General features: G+C 38.1%; 1 protein-coding gene across 2 annotated transcripts in view; it reads right to left on the bottom strand.

Annotated features, from left to right (window-relative positions):
• TRPS1 (transcriptional repressor GATA binding 1) overlaps positions 1-21,227 on the bottom strand; it is a 258,439-nt gene extending 237,212 nt beyond the window's left edge. The window contains exon 1 of one of the 2 annotated variants that reach the window (XM_049632995.1): positions 20,661-21,227. The gene's annotated coding sequence lies outside the window, so the exon portion shown is untranslated. The remainder of the gene's footprint in view (positions 1-20,660) is intronic. The other variant, XM_049632996.1, reaches the window with a different exon arrangement.
• Between the last annotated feature and the right edge of the window lie 29 nt (positions 21,228-21,256).

The following is a 21,256-nucleotide window of genomic DNA, read 5'->3' as shown; positions in this document are numbered from 1 at the left end:
GGGGGGGGGGGGGGGGGGGGGGGGGGGGGGGGGGGGGGGGGGGGGGCTGCGAGCGCGGGGCGCCCGGCGCGCACCGGCCACACGCAGGGGCGCGCGGGACGAGCGCACTCACCGCTGCCGCGCGGGGCGGCCTGCGACAACACGTACACAGCCGGGTGCGGAGCACGCGTGGCGGCTGCAGCAGGAGGCGGCGTGGAGGTGGGGGGCCGGGGGGAGGGGGGGCGTTCAGGAGAACGCGAACGCCACGGACGCACACACAAAGCTCCTGTCGCCGCAGCTTCAAAGGCCACAGGCGGCAAGCGGCCTCCTTCCAAGACACAGCTCACTCAGACTGCAGCTTCTTGAGGAGCAGTTAAAAGAAAATGGAATCCTACTGCTGTTACTGATCTGCGGTCCTGATTTTTTACTTCTCCTTAAAATAAAAGGAAAAAAAAAACAGTTTTACTCTTGGTTTTCGCTCCTGTGACTATACTAACCACCAAAATACGCTGGGTCTTTAAAGGTCATTCATATAAAGAGAAATTCCTTTTATTATTATTATTATTATTAACCCAACACAGACAAATAAGCTAATATTAAGATGATAAAGGTTTTGTTTTGCTTGTTTGTATGTCTAACCCAAACCGACCCTTCCTTTTAATGTTTTCGCCACACACGAAAGCCAAGTAAGAATGCCACGCTGTCAAGACCCCATTTGGAGCAGGGGCGGTTGCCCAGGAGTGCAAATAATTTAAGAAACACAAAGCCCCGAGGATTAACACACAGTACCACATCCCCATGTCATTCAACAACTTCCCCCTACAAGAGTTTGCTGATCACAGCCTTTTAACTGTAATGGAGCCAAGAAGAGACAGTTACTTAGACTAATATAGATTTTTTTTTTTTTTTTAAGACACAAGATTGCAGCTACCTCTGTGGAAAGAACACAAGTTGAACGTGAATTATTACTAAAGCCAGATTTTAAAATGTCATATATAAAGATGATGGCTTTATTTCTCTGAAAGTGAGCAAAAGAAGATTAGGGCTGAAGAAGAAAACAGACTGAAAGCGGGGTCTCAAGGTCACCTAGTCTTTGAAACCCCTGGAAGATACAACAGCTCCAAACCCAGCTCACAGCAGATGAGAAGGAACGGAGAAGTGCTTACCAAGCCTTAGCTCTCCAGCCAGACTGCCTGGGTTCAAATCCTGATTCTGTTATTGCTACCTGCTGTATGCTAGGCGACTTCCCTGAGAATTGTGGATGACAGCAATTCCTATCTCAGGTGGAGACAGTACATTTAATTAACACAGTGTTCAACAGATGTGAACACTTACCATCGTTTGAAGGTGGCCCCTAATGAAGACTAACCTCTGGGGAAGCAGCCTTTCCCCTGTGAACCTCGCTCACCTAGCTCTCACTTCTGTTTAGTGATCGGTGCTGGCTATGCACCCACCAATTCACTTGTTACCACACGTAGCTCATTTCTATGCAAACTGTATCCAGCCTTTGGGCAAAGTTTGCATGCCCTCTGCTCCCTGATTTTCACAAGTGAAAACACTACGAAGGAGAACAACTGACAGATTTAATAATGTGCTCCTTCCCATCATTAAAGGGCACCACACAGGTTCAGCAGACAGTAAACGAGCACAGTGCACATGCCGTCCAGCTGGCCAATAGAGGTATCTTCAACAGGGTCCGCTCCTCCTACATACAGTCCGATAAGGAACATTTTAATGGGGCCAAAACATACATTTCCTTCCTCTATTTCTGCATTTAGCAGACATGAGAGCTAGACAGTCATGTCAGGGATTATGAAACTGCAATAAAGAGATTTCTAAGCTACCAAGACTACACCAGAAGAACATGACTACATTTCGCCTACTCACTTTCAACCAAAAGTATGCAGCCCTTCAGTTGTGGAAAAGTACAGAGGATTTTAAAATCCCTACTTATTAACCAAAATGTAGTCTTCAATGAAACTCTTTCTACTATCACTTAAACAGTTTGTAAATTTCAGGCAGATGGTACTTTTAAAAATCCAACTATCTCCTTCAAAGGATTTTTTTAAGTTGCTGATAGACATAAGGTGACACCAGAAAAGTATGTCTGAAAAATGCAATTAGCTAAGGTTTCTAGCAAGCTTTGGAATGTTTTGTTATTAGGGAAGAAACAGAGAATTGAGAGTCCTCCAAGTAATGAGTTGTCCTAGAAGTAAAGAAACAGATCCTCTCCTTGACTTCTTCTTCATGTTTCTGTGTCCACACAGATTTGGGAATGCACAATAATAGAAAGCCTTAACAATTTTCCAGAGCTGTTTAAAATAATATTTAAGTGCTTAACAGATTCATATATTAAATCAAAGGGACTTCCCAGTTCTTAGATAAAAGAAAGTTTTGTTGTTAAAAAAGAAAAAAAAAAAAAAAAAACTACAGCGAGAAGGCCAAGGATATGGTCTTTAAAAAAAAAAGAAAAGAAAAACAGGGACACCTGGGTGGCTCAGTCGGTTAAGCATCTGATTTCGGCTCAGGTCATGATCTGAAAGTTCGTGAGTTCAAGCCCTGCGTTGAGCTCTGTGCTGACAGCTCAGAGCCTGAAGCCTGCTTCAGATTTTGTGTCTCCCTCTCTCTTAGCCCCTCCCCCCGCTTATGCTCTGTCTCTCTCTGTCTCCCTCCAAAATAAATACACATTTAAAAAAAAAAAAAGGAGGTAACAACAACAAAAAAAAAACCTTCAAAATTGCTCCTTGGCTTTTAAAATGAAATTAAAAGTAATTACTAAAAATCAAACAATCAAAGAAGTCTCAGGCAAGGTTTCAACATGAGAAATGTCTCGGCACTATTACCACTCTAGTGGACATTTCTCAAGGAGGCATGAAAATGTAAAAGAGCAAAACGAGGTTCAATAACCTTCACTGCCACAAACCTGGGCATCCCAAACCACTATTACTTGTGGTTCTGCTCAGCTCCTGACAAACCCCATTCACCAATATCTTTGTTAGATCTTCCGAAGGCAAATCATCCCCCCTCAGCATCCAAGCACTGGACCACTTACATGTAACTTTCACCATGAAGCTAGTTTGTAAGCCACTGTCCTCAAACATCAGGACGCAATATTTAGGCTGACAAATATTCAACATGTGAAAGTTAAAATTACACATTTCTGGCTCACGACGTTAGAACCTGATGTTATTAACCTTCACGTATTAAGGGCACATCATTTATCTCTTTGCATCTTTGATTATTTTGTAGTCCCCCAGATGCAATATCAGCGAAGCACAAGGCAATGTGGGTTTTCAATTTTCTATAGTTCACAAATGTATTTGGTCCTCCCTTCATCTCAGTTTTAGCAGCACCGTCACACTTGGTTCAATGATGTTAATCAATGAAAGACAGAATTTGAAAGCATGCTGCAAAACACAGCACGTAAAAGTTGTAACCAGCAGTTATATACTTTGGGAACAATTTATTAGGGCAAACTTCAAGAAACATCTATTAATTATACAACATCAGATAATCCTTTACCTCTCTGAAACTCAGCAACCCAATTTCACGATTTGGTCAATTAAAAGTGTCATTCATTCTCTTCTGGCCAAAGTGTCCTTCCCCCATGTGCCAATTTAACGCAACACTTTTGAGAACCCACTGCGTCTAGGGCTTTGTAAAGAGGACAGAAATAAGTTGGGTATCCTCTTACTCTCCTCAGACTTGCAATGCCAAGTAGATTCTGGTATGAGCTATATAGCAAAGCCACAAATAAATGGGAACACACGGCAGGGATGTTTAAGTATAAATGACTATAAATCGGAAGGCTTCAGGAAGAAAAACAAAAGTCAACATCTCCGCAACAGGTAGAATTCATACAGTTAAGGCTAGATGAAAAGTATCTCATAGAGGGAAGAACAGGAATGAAGGTTGGTTTGGGAATGTTCTATGATTAAGTACTAATTTGAGGATAGAACACATGGTATAGTACAAACTGAGAGCAGAGCTTAGAGTCCTGAATGCCAAACTAATGACGTAAACAGGTACATAAACAAGTACCTAATGGTGTTTGAAGACTACTGATCTTGGAACTTAGAAGCTAAGTTAGGTCTGGAGGTGAAGACTCTGGAGTTATTTCATTCAGACCAAAAGGTGAAAACATACAATACTAAGGAAAAGTGCAGAAACTAAAAGGAAAGTCAAGGACAGACAAAAACAAGTGTAGCAGGGATACAGTGCCCCCAGAAGCCAAGTCAGGAGAGAAACTCAAGAGAAGGGTTGGAAGCATCCAGTTCATTTAAGAGATGCAGTCAGATGGAAAGATCATTGGGCTCAGCGGCCATGAGGCCACTGGTGTCCTGAATACAGCAGTGTCCACAAACGGAGGAACCTGGTAGACTTCCCTGTTGAGAAATGGAGGTCTACATGAAAAGAAAATCCAGATTTGAGATTTCGACATTTTCCCCACTCTAAAGTTCTTTTTATAGCTGGGCAGGTTTATCTTTTATCTGAAAAAGGAGAACAGATTCCATATCTGGCTTAGAAACATTCTAATTAATAAATCTCAAAGTGCAACATTTTGACTTTGTGCCATGCCAAGTACAAGATGGAATCCATCTGGAAATAAATGAAAAGTAGCCTTTTGTTTTGTTTTACCTTATCTTTTTCTACACTTTCAAGAGAGCTATATTCATTATTTGTGGGCTGTTTGTTACCTAAAAGCGGTCCAGTGCTTAAACCATACCCTGTGTCTGAGGAGCCACGTATATTAGCTACAGAATTACAACTGGACTTTTGCTAGATTCTAAGAAAAACAACTGCAATTGAGCAGAAAATAAATGTGATGTGGCTACCTTCTATAAAACATCCAGGGCAGTCTTTGTTCACAAGTATGTGCCGCGAGAACAAGTATAGAACAGTTTAAGGAATGTCTGAGTAGAGGTTTACTAAACGTTAGATGATTATATTAGTAAAGCTGTGATTCAGGGTGCGGGTAAAAATTAAATGGAAACTGATTTATCAGGGAAGAAAATCCCTTAATAAGTGGAAAGGAAAAAAAATACAAAAAATTCATCTTATTTAAACCTTATCTGGATGTGACCTATTTTAAAAGCCAACAAAAAAGTACTTTCTGATAAACAAAGCCCAGAGTAAGAGCCATTTAAAATTTATTTTGATCTGCAATGCCAAGAGGACATGGTAAGGTTCCAATCTCTTTAAAGTCAAAGGAGAAGAAGAGAAAAACGAGGGCAAGGTAAGCATTGATGAGTTTCCTATGGTTCCATCAAGTAAACATCAGGTGTTAAATACTAATTCACAGATTTAAAAAAAAAATCAACTTCAAACAGAGATAATTTCTGGAGGAAGAGGAGGGCAAAAGTCCTAGGTAGCTATGTAATAATGGAAGTCTTCAGCCTTTCTCTGTATAATATGCTCACTATACCAAGAAAGAGATTTTGTGTGAGATGGTCACCATAATCATTAAGATGGTTCCTCAACCTATTTTAGAAGAAACAATTGCCTTTTAATATTAAATATTTCATTACTCTCTGATTTAATTATTTCTAGCTGACTGTGATCATTGTTCATAAGCAAGCTTTTTTATTTTAAAAGAATACTATTCACAGCAGCCATTTACAAAGGGTTTTCACCTGAAAGAAACAGTGAACCACAAAAGCCAAATTTAAATAAAAGACAAGCCTGCCCTCTGGCTAAGACACAAACCCAGACAAATAAAAGGCAGTCCAACAGGTATCTTCACCTGGCAACTCAACATGAAATGGGTTCAAGTGCAGACCCTGGACCAAACCTGTCATTTCCAGGATCTGATACACCTCCTTCTGCTTTCCAAAGAGCCTCCCAGAACTGTCTTCTGAAGGAGGTTGGGGAATGTCTTGGGTCCAACATTTTTCTGCATGGCATCCACTACGATTTTTTGCAACAGAAATGGATATTAGAGTGTCATCAGAGGTTAGAAACCGTAAATTTCAGTGATGAGGGGATCTGCACTAACCTTTAGATTATCTAACTATTAGAAGTGAAAGGTAAGAAGAAACAAGAGATCTGTTGTCTGAGACGACAGAATTTTTCCTGTTTTTCTAACGCAACAGAGTAAATGATTAAAATTAGCTTAACGATAACCAACAAAGAACTGTTAATTGCATTCATATTGTACAGAAGGGTCATGGATAAAAACGGAACTTGAAAGAAATTCTACAAGAAAAATAAAGGCATTATATTTGTACTTTAATATATTTCATTTTTACTACAGTAAACCTGAAATGTATCATTCAAAAGACAAAATTAATAACAAAAGCATTTAACATAAATGAAGTTCTTTATTATTCTTTTGTTAATTTGTTTTGATAAATGCTAAGGAGTTTATTAAAATGCCATGAACGGTTTCTCAACCACGTTTTAACAACTAATTGCACATTTCAGGCCTAATCTCACAGATGCTGTCTATAGTTTTCAACCTGCCAAGGGGCTTATGGCTGTTATGAATAAAGAAAAGTCCAGTTTCTTGGAAGATAAAAAGTCCTTAATTCAAATGGACGATTTTTGTTTTTAAAGGTGGTCTCAAACTAGATAAAAGTTGGGAGGTATTTTAAGCTACAGAGAGAAGAATAATACAAACTAACTCCTTAGTAACGACCATTTTAGAACTAATTCTTTACCAACTGAATTTTATGTACATGAATCTAAAGAGGCTTCTGTTGTTCAGGTGTCTGAAAGAAATATTAAGCCTCGATTTTCTGCAGTAACTTTTAACTTTCAGGATAACTTCTAGATTAAACATTTGATTCCTGTATCTTCATAAGGTATTGATAAAGAAATAATATGAAAGTACCAACTGATTTATTCCATGATCAGTTCCCCACTGCATATGAATAAATGATATTCTAATTCTATTCTCAAATTCAGTTACAAAAGGCAAAATGAAAAGTAATGAATTTCAAGTATTAGGCAGACTTCCTCAACAAACTCAAACCTGTCTAGCATTTTATATATGTATGAAGACAGTGACCAGACACTGATTCTAAGCTCAGTCCTTTATGTAAGTAGCTGTATGATTATGGAAATTCACTTAACTTAATCCTTCATTTTCTCCTTTGTAAAATAAGATCCTTCTGTAAAATGGATAGGAGCTCACATCCCTCCTATTACTCAAAATAAAATATGATCCTGTGATCACTCTGAATACTACCTGAATTAAAGAAAAACAAAGAAACAAAATCTGAACTTAAGTCATAGATTTTAGAGGGACCATTCAAGGGAAGTTCAGTCATTAAGAAGTGTTTCACTAGCCAGCTTTACTTTTCCTCAACAAAAAAAGTGTTAAAAGACTCTCAAGCCTAAATCCACATTTGCATGTGTACATGGGAAGCAGAACACTGAACATTCTCGCACATATGAAGAAATATGCCCATGAGCATAGGAGATGAGGAACAGGTCTCAGAGTATAAGCACAGAACTAAAAGAATTCTCACACAGGCTACGCAGTTCACTCTACATCTGACCCCAGATAGGTGATTAAATGTATTCTTCTGTTCATTTTCCTTTGTATATGGCTTTATTGATGTAACCTAAAGAAACAAAATGCATATATTATTGGGCTCAGAAAATGTGCTTATATTTTTACATGATCATGTTTTGTCAAAATAAAAGTTGACCAATTATTTCTACCAAGGTATTTACCCAAATAAACCCCATTTTCTCCTACATTAGGAAAAGAAGAAATGATCTATGGAATTTTTCTCTTCCTTGCCAGTACCAACGCTTTGAATTAAATCCAAAAACACCATCCCAGTTCTTCCAATATATTACAAATGGTAATTTTTAAAATTATTTTTTCTAAATAACACATTAAACATGACTTAAAATCATCACATTAGCCTAATTCCACAACATGGTCTTGATTACACTGCACCAAAAGTTTTGGCAAAAGTTCACCTGCTATCACAGGAACCAAAGAAAGAGGTGGTTGGTTGAAATGTCTACATTTCTACCAGCAGAGACACCAAAATACTAGGAAATACACTCCACTGCAAGTGGAAATAACGCGCTCTCTGCGAGTAGATTCCACTTTGAGAGAAGAGAGTGGGCGATGTGTTAGGGATACTATCTATTTCTTTGGGGCCCGATGCATTCGTTCCAAACGAAAATATTTTAAAATCGTTTTTAAGATGCATGTGCAGAGCTCTTGTTTCTTTATAGTAGCAGCCTTATTTGTTTTCCACACAACCATAATTTAAGGATGCCAATCATTTTAAGCAAACAGCTTGCAAAAAATAAAATAAAATAAAATAAAATACGGGCAAACCAGAGAAAATCTTCTTTGTACTAAAACATCTTTTGCACTAAAATAAGTCAGGTTAAAGTCTCCACTATTTATACAAAGTTAATTTTAGCCCTGTGCATTGACAGTATTTGATATTTTCATATTCATTTTGGAGAATTCCACAAGACTATCTTAAATTAATTTCAAAGCCGGTTAAAATACTTTTTTCTTTTTCTTCCAACAAATTTTTAGACACAAACTGCCTAAGACGCAAATGAGAAAAAAAACTAAATGTCATGTTATTTTACAGCATTCATAATATTTGCAATTAACCCCAAAGAATAAATATATGATTTTTAAATATCACTCTTTTTTCAAGTAAAAATGAAAAGTGTGCAAATGACAGAAGACAGAATTTCTCCGTAGTGATTCTTTAGCAATGACCACAACATCTTATCACAGAAAGGTGTGGCGGGGGAGCTGAAATCACTGTTCTCTCAATTTCTGATGCACCAAAAAGAACACAGAAGGAAAAAAAAAAGTATGCAAAATAAAGGCAAGATTAATTTGCACTTAATGAGAAATAATGAGGGTTCTGTAATAAAGAAAAAAACCTAAAAAGATGAAGTTTTTCCTCTCCTTTCTGAAAAGCTTAAAAAAAAAAAAAACTAAACTAAATATTTCAAAATCAATGGACTTCAAGCGATCCAAGAGAATTTGGAAAACAGTTCTCTAAAAACCAATCCAGAACACAGGATGTCAATTTGGAAATAATGGAAGCGTATTTCGCTTTAAAATTCAAAAACTTTTCAAAGACAAAAATTCAAGTTAACATCCCAGTGATTAACTCAGGGACTGCTTAGCCAAGAACAACTTTCGGCACTTAAAACATAAAACTGTCAGTTTCCTCTGCTTGGAGACAAAACATACAAAAAGCAAACATTCACTGCTATATTTTCCTAGACATGAAAGACAGAACTAACTTTTATAAAAGGTAATCACTCTAAATATGTCTACCTATTATTATATTTATGCCATAGCTCCTAAAAATCAGTTACACCATCCAAACCTCAGAACCATCATTAGTAGATGGCTACTATTCTAGTGCACTGCTCCCTAAATCTTGATGGAAACACAATCATCTATTGAACTTCACTAGAGCTCAATGCACAAATACGTTAGGCAGTCTGTGCTCAATGTCGCTGAATGTAAGCTTCCATAAACAAGCAAAACTCTTTACTAAAAATCTCGAAGGTCTGACAACACGATACTTGGCATTGTGTTTCTTGCAAATCTAAAGCATACTGATGGTGAGGATGATTGAAGTACCCCCTTCCCTGAACCAGGACACATGCATTTCAAATATTATCTGTGATCAAATGGTCAAATTCATATTTGTCAACTTGGAGTACACAGTTTGGTGGAGGCACTAACACTGTCTTCATCTATTTGCCAGAAATGTGTCACAGTTGGTGCTTACAGTCATTTCAAAACTATACCACAACTTTATTCTTTTCAATGCATTTCCTCATAGAAATGGAATGGCAAGGGCCTGTTCAATAGCAGACAGCAAAATAATATTATTATTTTATAGTACCCAAGTTTCTCTTCTTAACGTCCCCCCAATATACATATTATAAAGAAATGTAGGTAAAAAACCCTAGAGCTGGCATATTTTTCCACTAAAAGTAAAAATCTCTATTCCCCCTTAAGTTGAAATATTAGATCCCAAAGAAGGAAAAAAAAATGGTAACGCACAGCAGAATAATCCAGAGGAAGTATGCTTGGTCTCAGCATAACTTTCTTTAGCATCCTGAAATGAACGACATCATGCTGCCCGTGCTCTCTACTTACTCCTCTGAAAGCCATCCAGAGGATTTTCAAAAAGGAAAAATTCTAGTAGTGCTTTCAAATGCCAAATTAACTTACAGGACTTCCAGTCCTGAAGGAAAACAGCACAGTAGTGCACCAGAAACTAGGGAATGCTTTATGTCATGCAAAGCCGGAACTGATGAGTGTGACCCCAATGGGGTTTATCTAAAATTCCCAAGTGCCACAGGCAGAGGTCAAAGTCTCCTATGACAAAAATATATAAATAAATAAAGTCACATATTGCAATAGTTCCTTACTTATGTTAAATGGATTGTATAGTATCTAAATCTCTCTTCTGTTCAGATATAGATATATGCCTATATATATCCATATATATCTTTTTAGATAGAAACTGAACATGACGCAAACAAAAAGAAGGAAAACCTACTTACACTCATATCTACCCCCCTATTTTTCCATTTCTATTCATTATTGGTCTCATCTTTAAATGTTTATTACTGCCAATGATATATTGAATTATTCAGGGAGTGTGAAGAGCATGGAAGCACATGCTTAAACATTAACAATGATGTACTGAACTCTTCTGAAGTAAAAATACATAAGTACACGCAAATATGTGTAACACTAAAGAGTTAAACGTCTGACCAAGTGAACACGCAAGCACATATATTTGTACATAAAATGTGTGCATAATGATTTTTACTGTCAGCCTAAAATCTTACAGGTGATGGTTTTCTTACTTAAAGTTTATCAGAAGACAAAAAGCAAAATGTAAATAATTAGGACACTCTTTCAAGAACATAAATTGCCTTAAGAACGGGACATTTAAAAGTAGGATAAACAGTTATGGGATAGAGAGTTAAATAAACAGTTCACAGAAATTGAGGTCTAGATGACAGTGAGTTTCTTATAGTAATTTACCACATCTTACGTTCAATGGATGTAATACAAATTTGTTGTAAATGCAAAGGAGAAACAACTCTTAGGATCTGTTTATAAGTTACAGAATATAAGGCTTCATATTACTCCTTATTTGGATGCAATTGCTTACACTGGCCACTTGTACTCAGTTATTCTCTAAAACTTACCTAAGTTTGCAGAACAGAGGTGAAAAATTTGCAATCTTTAAATAGAGTATACTTCCAATAATAAGTTAAAGATGATACTAAATATAATCACTTGTGTTTTTCCAATTCATAATTAAGTCGATTTATTAACATAAAAATTCGGCTTCCAGATACAGTAAATACCGATTTTAAAGGACCTCAGAGGTACACCCACAAAGTGTTGATAAAGAATTATTAATAATTCAACAATTAGGCTAACATGGACTGAGAAAAATTAGTAACATGAGCCTTGATTAAATATATAGATAGATAGATAGATAGATAGATAGATACACACATAAATGGATTGTACAGTATCTAAATCTCTCTTCTGTTCATATATATACACATATACACATATATATGTGTATATATATATGTGTATATATATATGTAAAACCAGTCTTAATTCATCAGTTGAATGGTATTTTTAAAAATTAAAGTGAGATTCCCTTTCAAAAAAATTTAATGGCGTCATAAAGTAAAGTTGAAACAGAACCCAAAATCTCTTTCAGGAACTTTTATATGTTCTCAACTACTTAATAGTATTGAGAGAATAACTGGCTGATGTAACTACGTCTACATTTTTCAGAGCTAAAGATGATGCCTGGTTAATGACATCACAGAGAAGTCACAAGTAGAAGTTGGTTTTTAATTTGTTTTGCCAATCGTGCTCTCATTTCAGAACCAAAATTATAATTAAATTAACCTTCAAAAAGGTGTTGGGATGCATCAAGTAATTAAAATGGATATTACAAAGGCTAAAATCATGTAAATAAGTATGTGATACGTTAAAATTCCATTCAGTGCCTGTAAGGCAAAACATTCTATACGAATGAGAAAACAGATATGTGTATGTACATGTATGCACTAAGTTCACATGAAGGCACAGATTCACAGGCTGCATTTGGGCACAGCTCAGAGAAAAATAAAGCTAAAGCTAGATTAGTAATGCCTGACCCCTTTGCACATGAGGTGTATCACAAAATAGAGAAAATAGATTCCACAAACTAACTTCTGCCCTATATATTTACACTATTTATAGATGTCTCTGATCGCAGACATAATATATACTTCTATAAGGAAAAATTGCAAGAGTGTTTCACATGAATTCACTGAAAGCCATGTCGTAGAATCTAATCAAGAAGCACATGTTGTATTAGGAGTATCTGTTGACGAAAGTTTCACAAATTCTATCCAAATTCTACAAGTAAAAAAGCTCTGAGGCTTTGAAATATTTTTCATATATTTTTTCTACAGCTAAAATATATTTAGTGTCAAAACAGCAGTTGTAGTGTATCTATCATCCCATACTGGGTTTATTCTTGGTTATTATAATACTCAATTTAATAATATAATATTAATGTTTTCTAAAGCTTGGAACATATACATTAGATACTGTGAATACATTTATTATTCTTCATAATACTATACTACTTACTATCACAAATACTAAGTAACAGATAAAGCAATTATAAATGCAAATAGAAGAACTACGCTCCCTTTAAATAAAGGAAAAAAGAAACAGAATATGAACTATGGACACTTGTATATTTCCTTCTAACACTATCTACTATAGGAGACTTAAATAGCTGACAATGAGTCACTGTTTATTCAAATGTTAAATAAACTGAATATATGTTAGCTTCTGACTTAGAAGTTTTTGGAACATTTTCCAGAGCCTATTTTGACTGTGTCAATTACCTAGATACCAAAGTTGTTGTATTGTGTTGCTTGACGAAATAGGACATACAGCAACCCTCAAAACCAGTACTGCAAGCCTGGCAAATAGCATCACATTTGGGTGACGCACAGAATCCATCACCCTAGGGAAAAAAAGCATTGGGTCACAGTACGGAGTCTTTACATTTTCCATATTATTTCTACATAACGTTTTGGGACAGAAGTACAAACTATAAAGTGCCATCCCATAAAAAGATGTATTCAGAAACAGCACTGTCACTTAACTGCTCCTCTCAGCAGAAATGGGACTTCTAAAAAATTTTTCTTCAAAAGCATTTCTTAACAATGCACCGAAAGGTGGCATTTTGATTTATAGCTTTTCGTCATTTTTTAAATTTCCTAGTAAATTCAGAGTAGATAGAAGTATGCTAATGATGGCTTCATTACGGTTAGACTCCATACCCATCTCAAACTTCTAGACTTTATGAAGTAGATCATGTAACTCCTTAAAAGATTCATGTTAAAAGGGCAGAGTTAATGGTTTCACATTATTAGAATCTACCATCAAGGTGTATCCATGTACTATCAGTCCATGTACATTCATACATAAAACACACCCATAACAGCATGCACATACCAGCAATAATTTGAACACAGTGTAGTTATCATGGATACTTCAAGCACTTGCAGACCTTTACAATGCTAGGCTTCCTCTCACATTAGAGGTATCCTATTAATAACTACCAAAAAAAATTACATAAAGCAAAATATGTTACCTTAGTTCAAACAATAGTGTAGTTCATTGTACAACAGAAAGTGTCATCCTTAACCGCTCAGGAACCAGATAGTGGTGGATTCTTGGGAGCAGAAGTGGTGCGGAATGGTTTGAGGCAAAACTGAAACATATTGTTTAAGGAAACCTTAAGGGGAGGGGATCATATGCGCAATTGATGGATTTTTTTTTCTATCATCTCCCACAAAGCCTCTCCAACCCCTCCCCACCACTGAACAGTAAACAAACTGCTGATATCAAAGCACTGCTGCTCCAAACACCACCCTCCGCCTTTTTTCCTTCTTGCTACACTTTATTACTGTTCACTCAGTTTTGAAGCAATAAACCAACATTCATTAAATAAAAATGCAATCACAGAGAAACCAGTAACTTTAAATTTCTGTTTGAAAACTCGATGAAACATAAAGTAAGACTTACTCTGAGACACTCTCACCATGCTGATGTGAACAACTCCTAGCTTCAGTTCCTAAGGTTTTCCCTGACAAATCCGTAAGTAAAGAAGTAGTTACCAGAGAAACAGTGCCCCTGATGTGGACTAAAGTCTTAGCTCTCACAAGAAAAACTGAGAAAGACATAAGTCAGGTTAAGTCAAAACTGTCAAATGTCTACACGGAGAGCCCTTCAACTTCCCTGAATATGAGGAATGCTTTTTGTAAGTGTAAAAAACATAAGAGACAGTTGAAGGTATCTCCGTGATACCTAAGTTCAATATGTATTATTTTTAAAATGTGCTCTGTGTAACAACAACAACAACTCTCAACTACAAAAACTCTTAAAACAAATTTGGGGTTAAAAGCCAAGTCTAAGACAAGTACCCATAAGATTTAAACCTTACGAACGATTCACACCAGAAATGTCGATACTCCGTTCTGCCCCACCAAATGGGGTGGAGGGCCCCACTTCTGGATGGAGTGTCTTTCCCCAAGGAAGGAAAAACTGGCACAAATCTTTTTGCCCTCTGAAAAGATTTTCCTACTTGCCAGCTTCTGAAGTTGCCCTGATGCCAATCAACATCACCAAGATGTCCCTTAACTGGAGAAAGTTCTATTTGCCTGTGTAAGATCAGGAAGAGAGTAAAGGACTAATTTAAAAAAAAAAAAAAAAAAAAAAAAAGGAAACTAAAAACACTGTGTGATAAATAGGGTTAAAATATTATCATCTAAAATTGTGAGAATAAAAGAACCACCGGTAGAAACAAACTGAACCTTAAAATTAACGCTTTCAATCTAAAAATATATTTTTGTCAAGTTTCATCTATTTTCCTTCCTCCGCACATAAAAATGATTAATGTCACAATTAAACTTCCACATTTCAGGCTCTTGCTAACAGGTGTAGCATTCTTTATATAAACACATCCATTGACCTGTCGCCATTGATAATCTTAATTAATTCATCTCAATTGAAACAAAAACAAATTTTTTTCCAAATAAGAAAGAAATAACGCAACACAAATACCCACTCTCCCCAAAACCCAAAAACTGTTTAAGTTACGGTAACCTGAAATGCACCAGCCATCACAGAGAGCAATTGGAGAAATCCAGCAGTGCTCAGCAGGAAAGATTTTTAATAACAGATTGAAAAACAAGAATAAAAATAACTACATCAACAGAGCCTTTCTTCCTCAGGCCACAAGCCCGTTCTTACTTGAACTTTTTTTTTTTTTTAAAAAATGGCATTTTGGCCACTAAAACCAATCCAGAACATTATTAAAAGTTAAAAGCTACCAATTACTTCTGTCTGTTCTTTTAAAGCAAAGTTTGGCATTACGTCAGTTGGTTTAAAGAAAACAAGAAAGAGAGAAAGAGTAGGAGAGAAAGTTTCCTGCTTGTATAAACTAAACCACCAGGGAAGGTGTCTAGCCACTTGTAAAGTATTTACTGCAGGTTTTTAAAGAGCTAGAAACGTTTTAAAAATTAAAAGTTTTCTTTCTTATTTTTAACGAAACATGCTTAGGAACAAAAGGCATACCCTTAGTGTCTTCTTGGGGGTCTTTTGATATTATTTGTATTTTAATTACAGCTTTGAATCAGAAAATGATTCCCAATGATGCTTCACATTCGAAGTGCATAGCTAATTGCATCTTTGCTTTTGCTACTTGGATTTGTGCTCTTGGAAAAAACAAAAAACAAAAAAAGGGGGGTGGGGGGGAGTGACAAAAAGTAGACATTTTGCTACTGTAACAGCTACTCCAGCTACCGCGACAAGTCATGCTTCTTCCTGAACTCTTAACAATTCAAATAATTTTCATCCATAGGTCCTTCCCCAAATTCAGCAAAGAGGTCTCTTTAAGCCCAAAGATCTCTTTCTAAACTAAATCTGGTTCTACGTTACTATACCCACCAGAGAACCAAACGAAAGACCAGTGAGTTTGGTTCCCAGGCATCTGAAACGCACAGTAACACAATACTAGAGCTGACCATAGGAGCAGCATTAAAGACATTATTAGTAAAGGTCATATATAATTAATCAAATATCCTATACAAATAAACAAATAGCCTACGACCCACTGACACTTGAGGAGAAAATTTTAAAAGTGGTTATTCCCTCTGCAGCACTGTTTGCTACTGAACGGTAGTATAAAACAACAGTTGGCATTTTAGCATATTTACTTTAATCCACTGGTTAAAGCTTGTAGGAGATAAATAATTTTGATGATTATTAAAAAAACTCTGCTTAATTTTTTTCAAGGGGAATCACTGCAAAGAGCATTAGTCTTCTGTACACATGACAATTACAAGGAACTTCAGAGAATTAGATGAGATTCCTACTTGGCAAGGGCTGGAAGTTTCTTCACATTTCACCTAAGGGGAACTGTGCAATTCCATAAATTGTAAACCTATTATAGTAAGAAAGAATTCATTACTTTCTGTATGATGATATCAAAAGACATAGTTATCATATAAAGTAAAACCAAGTCTAGATATGCTGTCATTAATTTCCCCAAATTTCATTAAATAATAAATAAAGTAGATAAATGAGTAAACAAGACTCAGAATTAGTTATCAATGGCATTAGTAGTTATAACCAGCAAAACGGGGAGAGAAAGAAACCTGTTACCTGAAAGCTTGACCAAGGATGAACAACAGACAGCAAGTCCATAAGACCTGCCTGTTTTTATCAAATTGATTGTAACTTGTGAGCTATTTGGGACAAAACTGTCTCAGTTTATAGTTTTCTGTGCCTGCCAAAAACAGATGCAGACTACCACACTAGCTGTCCTGCGGAAACTAAATTAAGCAAAGGCAAATACCAAGTGGAAAGTTGTCAGTCTGTTGAATGAATGGCTTCATTTTACACACCAGAGAATATCTTAATAAGAATATGTTTTAATGTGCACCAGTCACTTTATTTTAAGTGCATCGCTTATTTCAAAAATACTAATTTTCCCTTTAAATCAATTGTAAACACCTGCCCATAACGTTCTTAAAGTCTATTTTTGTTTTCTACACAATAGCATAATGTTATTACATTATTATTTGCTACCAAAAGGGGTAGTGAAAGAAAAATATTTTTCTAGATTATATGCACTATTAAAAAACATTTAAAGTCCAGTTATCAATATTTGTACAGATTTCAAAATCAAAAAAAATTCTAGCTCAAAAACAATTTGCCACAAGTCTTTCTAAAAATTTCAGTAATGTTTATTTACTTCCACAAAGAAGGTAAAAAAACAGTTTATTAAAACTTAACACCCTTTGGCATGTCTTTAGAGGAATGTGCAGATTATTAACTGCAAACTGTGTTCTTCCTTTCTTTCTGTCTGTCTCTATACACACACACACACACACACACACACACACACACACGCACACACTCACCAAATATTAATACCAGTAATAGAAACATCATTGAAATACTAAGATCTTAAAAGCAGCTTTTTCACAGATGCATTCATTTCCCTGTTTTGAAGTTTCTCCTTATGAATGAAGATTCCCTTATGTGTATTACAGGAGGACCTATACTCTGGAAATCAGAGTAAACTCAGGAGGAGTATGTGACTTAAAAGAAAAGTAAAAATAATACTGAAAACGTCGAAGAGGCATGTGTAACTCACTCACGATTAGCACACGATTATGGATTCTAACCTCTTTTCAAGTAAAAATTTTATTAAATCGTTTAGAATATTAATCATCAGAATGCTGAGCTCTAAAATCAACTCAGACCTCACAACTACTATGACATTCTTCTCTTTACTTTTAATGTTACCTTTCACAGACAAAGGACATCTAAATAGCAGCAGACCCTTACATCGTGGAGAATTCAAAGGAGTGACAAACTTTTTTGTAAGGAACTTGCGATGTTCCACCATTTATTTGGAGAGTGTCAGACTCGGTTGTTATGTGTGGGAAAAGTATTCTACACACAATATATCCTAACATATAATAGATATATTGGGAAGCTGTAAACATCAACTCACTCATGGTAAACAATACTCGGCCAACAGTGTATCAATGAAGCTGCGGAATGCCTCACATTTAGAGAAATCAAGTCATAATGGGGCATTAAAACTTTATCCCCCCGGTCAGGAGTTTTATTTTCAGGTTGTTCATATTAAAAAATAATCATCAAACTTTAGCACGTTTGTGGCCCGGTATATTTAAATCAATCTAGAGATGTTTTCATCCAGGGGTATAGCTTTAAAAGGAAGTCATGAAATCTGAGGAGAGATAAGCTCTAAGAACAATATGTTTGACTTGTTAAGATTAAGCATGTCATTAATAAACTTTCACTTAAAGGTAAAAAAAAAAAAAATCTTCCAAACGTTGGTATCATTTCCAGACTGTCCTGTCAGCATCACAACTTACAGGAAACGCTTCATCTTCCCATACAAACCCTGTATTTATTCACAGCCCTGGCATACTTGGGGAAAGCAAAAAAAAAAAAAAAAGCCCACACCATTTTAGAGCTACTTTGCTTTTTTACATTAAGCGGTGGAATATCTGAGAAAGCGTTCTAAGCAAATGAGCAGCATGTAAGAAACTTCACAGCAGTGAGCTCAGAAACTTTCATTCTCATTTTGTCCACGTCAAGAACTGGCCGCCCGCATTACTTTCCTTTGCTGCCCCTTGCATTTTTAACTCTGGCAGCCTTTTCTAAATGATCAACTTTTCCTAAAACCAGCAGGAAAGTAACATGATGCCAGCAAGATCCATAGGTTTTAACTTAAGAGCTGGTGGGCTTTGAAGTAGTGGTTAGAAGGTTCCTATTTTATTTTTGCTTTGAACAATCATATTTTAGCCAACAACCAGGCCTAGAATTATCATTTCTTTGTAATTTTGTCTCCGGCCCTATCTGTATGTTCTCTTTGTACTTATTTTTCCTCTTGGACCCTTCCCTCTTCACCTGGTGCATTTACAAAAGTTCAATGAATCTACAAAAGTTCAATGAATCGGCCCAACTTCTCTGCGATTTAACTTCTCCGCTAAGCTTCTCACTTCACTTACCTCATTTAAAACTCTAGCCGTGATTTTCCAAAATAGAATAAGGATGAACATTCTATCATAATTTTGATTCATCAATTAAGATCCATTGCTCTTACTCAAAAACTTTCATAGTATCAACTCTGAGGCCTAAAAAGATATGAGGAAGTAAAGCAAGACCTAAAATTTAATCAGCCCAAGATTCCCTCTGAAACCCACCAGTCCTACTCGCCTTCTAACTTAAATTGCTTTAGAGTCTTCGGGCCATAAAACAGTTACTGACCTCCCTGGGGAAAGGGGGAAACACCACCATCTCACACAGGTACTAACAAAAAAGCTTTCCCAGCCACAAAAACAGCTTTGCACTTCAAACAGCTCCCACCTCCGCCTCACCCTCAAATTATTCATGGGGTCCTATAATCCTGGAGTTATTTGAAGGGACAGCGGTGTTTGCCTTGGCCTTTCAAAGATGCGTTTCTCTGGAACCCAAACAGGAACTAGACAGAAAGCGAAGCGCCCGTCCCCTGGATGTCCCACCGCTGTCAGGCACTTAATCACCGTCCAGTGTCCGCTGACCCGCGACACATGGCGCATCATCCGCACCGCAGAGGAAGTCTGCCCCTTCCTCAGCCCCTACGGAAACGCCTGGTCTGAAAGGCCCTGCCACATGGCACCGACAGGGCACAGACCCTTCAGCCGAGCTTCCCTGAGCCGCGCAGAGGCGGGTGCACCAGGGGATGCGACACCCTCCTTCTCCAGCCCAGCTGGGCCTTTAAGGCAAAAAGTTTGAAGCCTGGTTTTGCAAACTCTTCAAAGCCAACGCCAGTCCGGTGCTGTTTTCCTACTTTGGGGACCCCACGAAGGCCCCTCTCTGAGACCCTCCCGACCCTCCCAAGTTCGCCCAACTTACTACTCTGCATGCTGGTGCCTAGTCTGCTCCCAGCTTGTCAGGAGCCCCAGAAAACTTGCAGCGGCAGCGGTGGCGGCGGCGGCGGCGGCCCCTCGGGTCCAACCACCTCCAGCTCCTCCGCTGCGCCCGGTAGGAGAGAATTAAAATCAGCCAGAAAGAGACAGCGAGGGGGAGTGGGACTGCGAGGGGGGAGGGGGCACCGGCCTGAAACTTCTTTTTTTGGCAAATGGGGATTTGTTTTTCCTCCTCCCTGGCGGCTGAACTTGACCCTCCTGACTCCAAGGGCTACTGCAGTTTGAAGTCGCTCGTTTCTAAGACTCAGTTGTCTCAGACCCACCAAAAGGAGAAGAGCAAGGGGGGGAAAGAGAGCAGAAGAGAAGAAAGAAAGAAAGAAATCACACGCGCAAAAAGGAAGAAAGAAAATGCATGTGAAACCCGAGAAGCCTGCGCTTGGCTTTCTGCACACTCTCCCTCTGCTTTTTTTTTTTTTTTTTTTTTTTTTCCAAAGAAAGTCACTTTTAATTCCCAGGGCTCCCCGCTCGCGATCGCCCACATTTTGCGCACACACGCGCGGACGCAGCACTCGCGTCTCGGCGCCCCGGGCCCGGCCGAGGGGCGCCCGCGCCCCCCGCCGCCCCCCGCCGCCCCGCGGCCCGCCCGGGCCCCTCCTTACCTGTTGATTAATCGTCAAGAACACCCTCGGCAGCCCGAAAGATGGTGGCGCGGCGGCCAGAGCCATGAACCGTCTTCTGTTGTTTGCAGAGTTGATCTTGGATTATTGGGGGGGAGGGGGGGGAGAAAAAGGTCTTTCCTGCCTCCCCCCCTTTCCCTTCCCTCCCCCCCTTTATAAAAAAAAAGAGAGAGAGAGAAAGAGGGAGAGAGAGAAAGAGAAAGGAAATAGAGCAAGGATGTGCCCGGTGCCGGGTGGGAGAGGGGAGGGGGTGTTGTTTTTTGTTTAAAAAAAAAAAAAAAAATAGGAAGGCGAGAGAGCGATCGAGAGGGCGCGGGGTCTGGAGAAACGAGCAGCACCAAAAAGAGGACGCTTGAGATTGCAGTGAGATCGGGTCTTTATCAGAAATGTTATCGCTTGTCAGGACCTCAGTCTCCGCGCATTACGTCAGTTTCAAGACACCAACACTATTAATATCAAAGGAGCCTTCGCGGAGGAAAGCGCCACCCCAGACCGAGCTCCCTTAAAGAGACAGCGCGCGTCCCCGCGCCGCCGCCGCCGCCGCCGCCGCCGCCGCCCCGCCCGGCTCCGAGCACCCG

The sequence above is a fragment of the Panthera uncia genome, chromosome F2, assembly GCF_023721935.1.
Source record: "Panthera uncia isolate 11264 chromosome F2, Puncia_PCG_1.0, whole genome shotgun sequence".
NCBI classification, from domain to species: domain Eukaryota; kingdom Metazoa; phylum Chordata; class Mammalia; order Carnivora; family Felidae; genus Panthera; species Panthera uncia.
The sequence above is the reverse complement of the archived record's forward strand: the minus strand, read 5'-3'. Positions and strand labels throughout refer to the sequence as shown.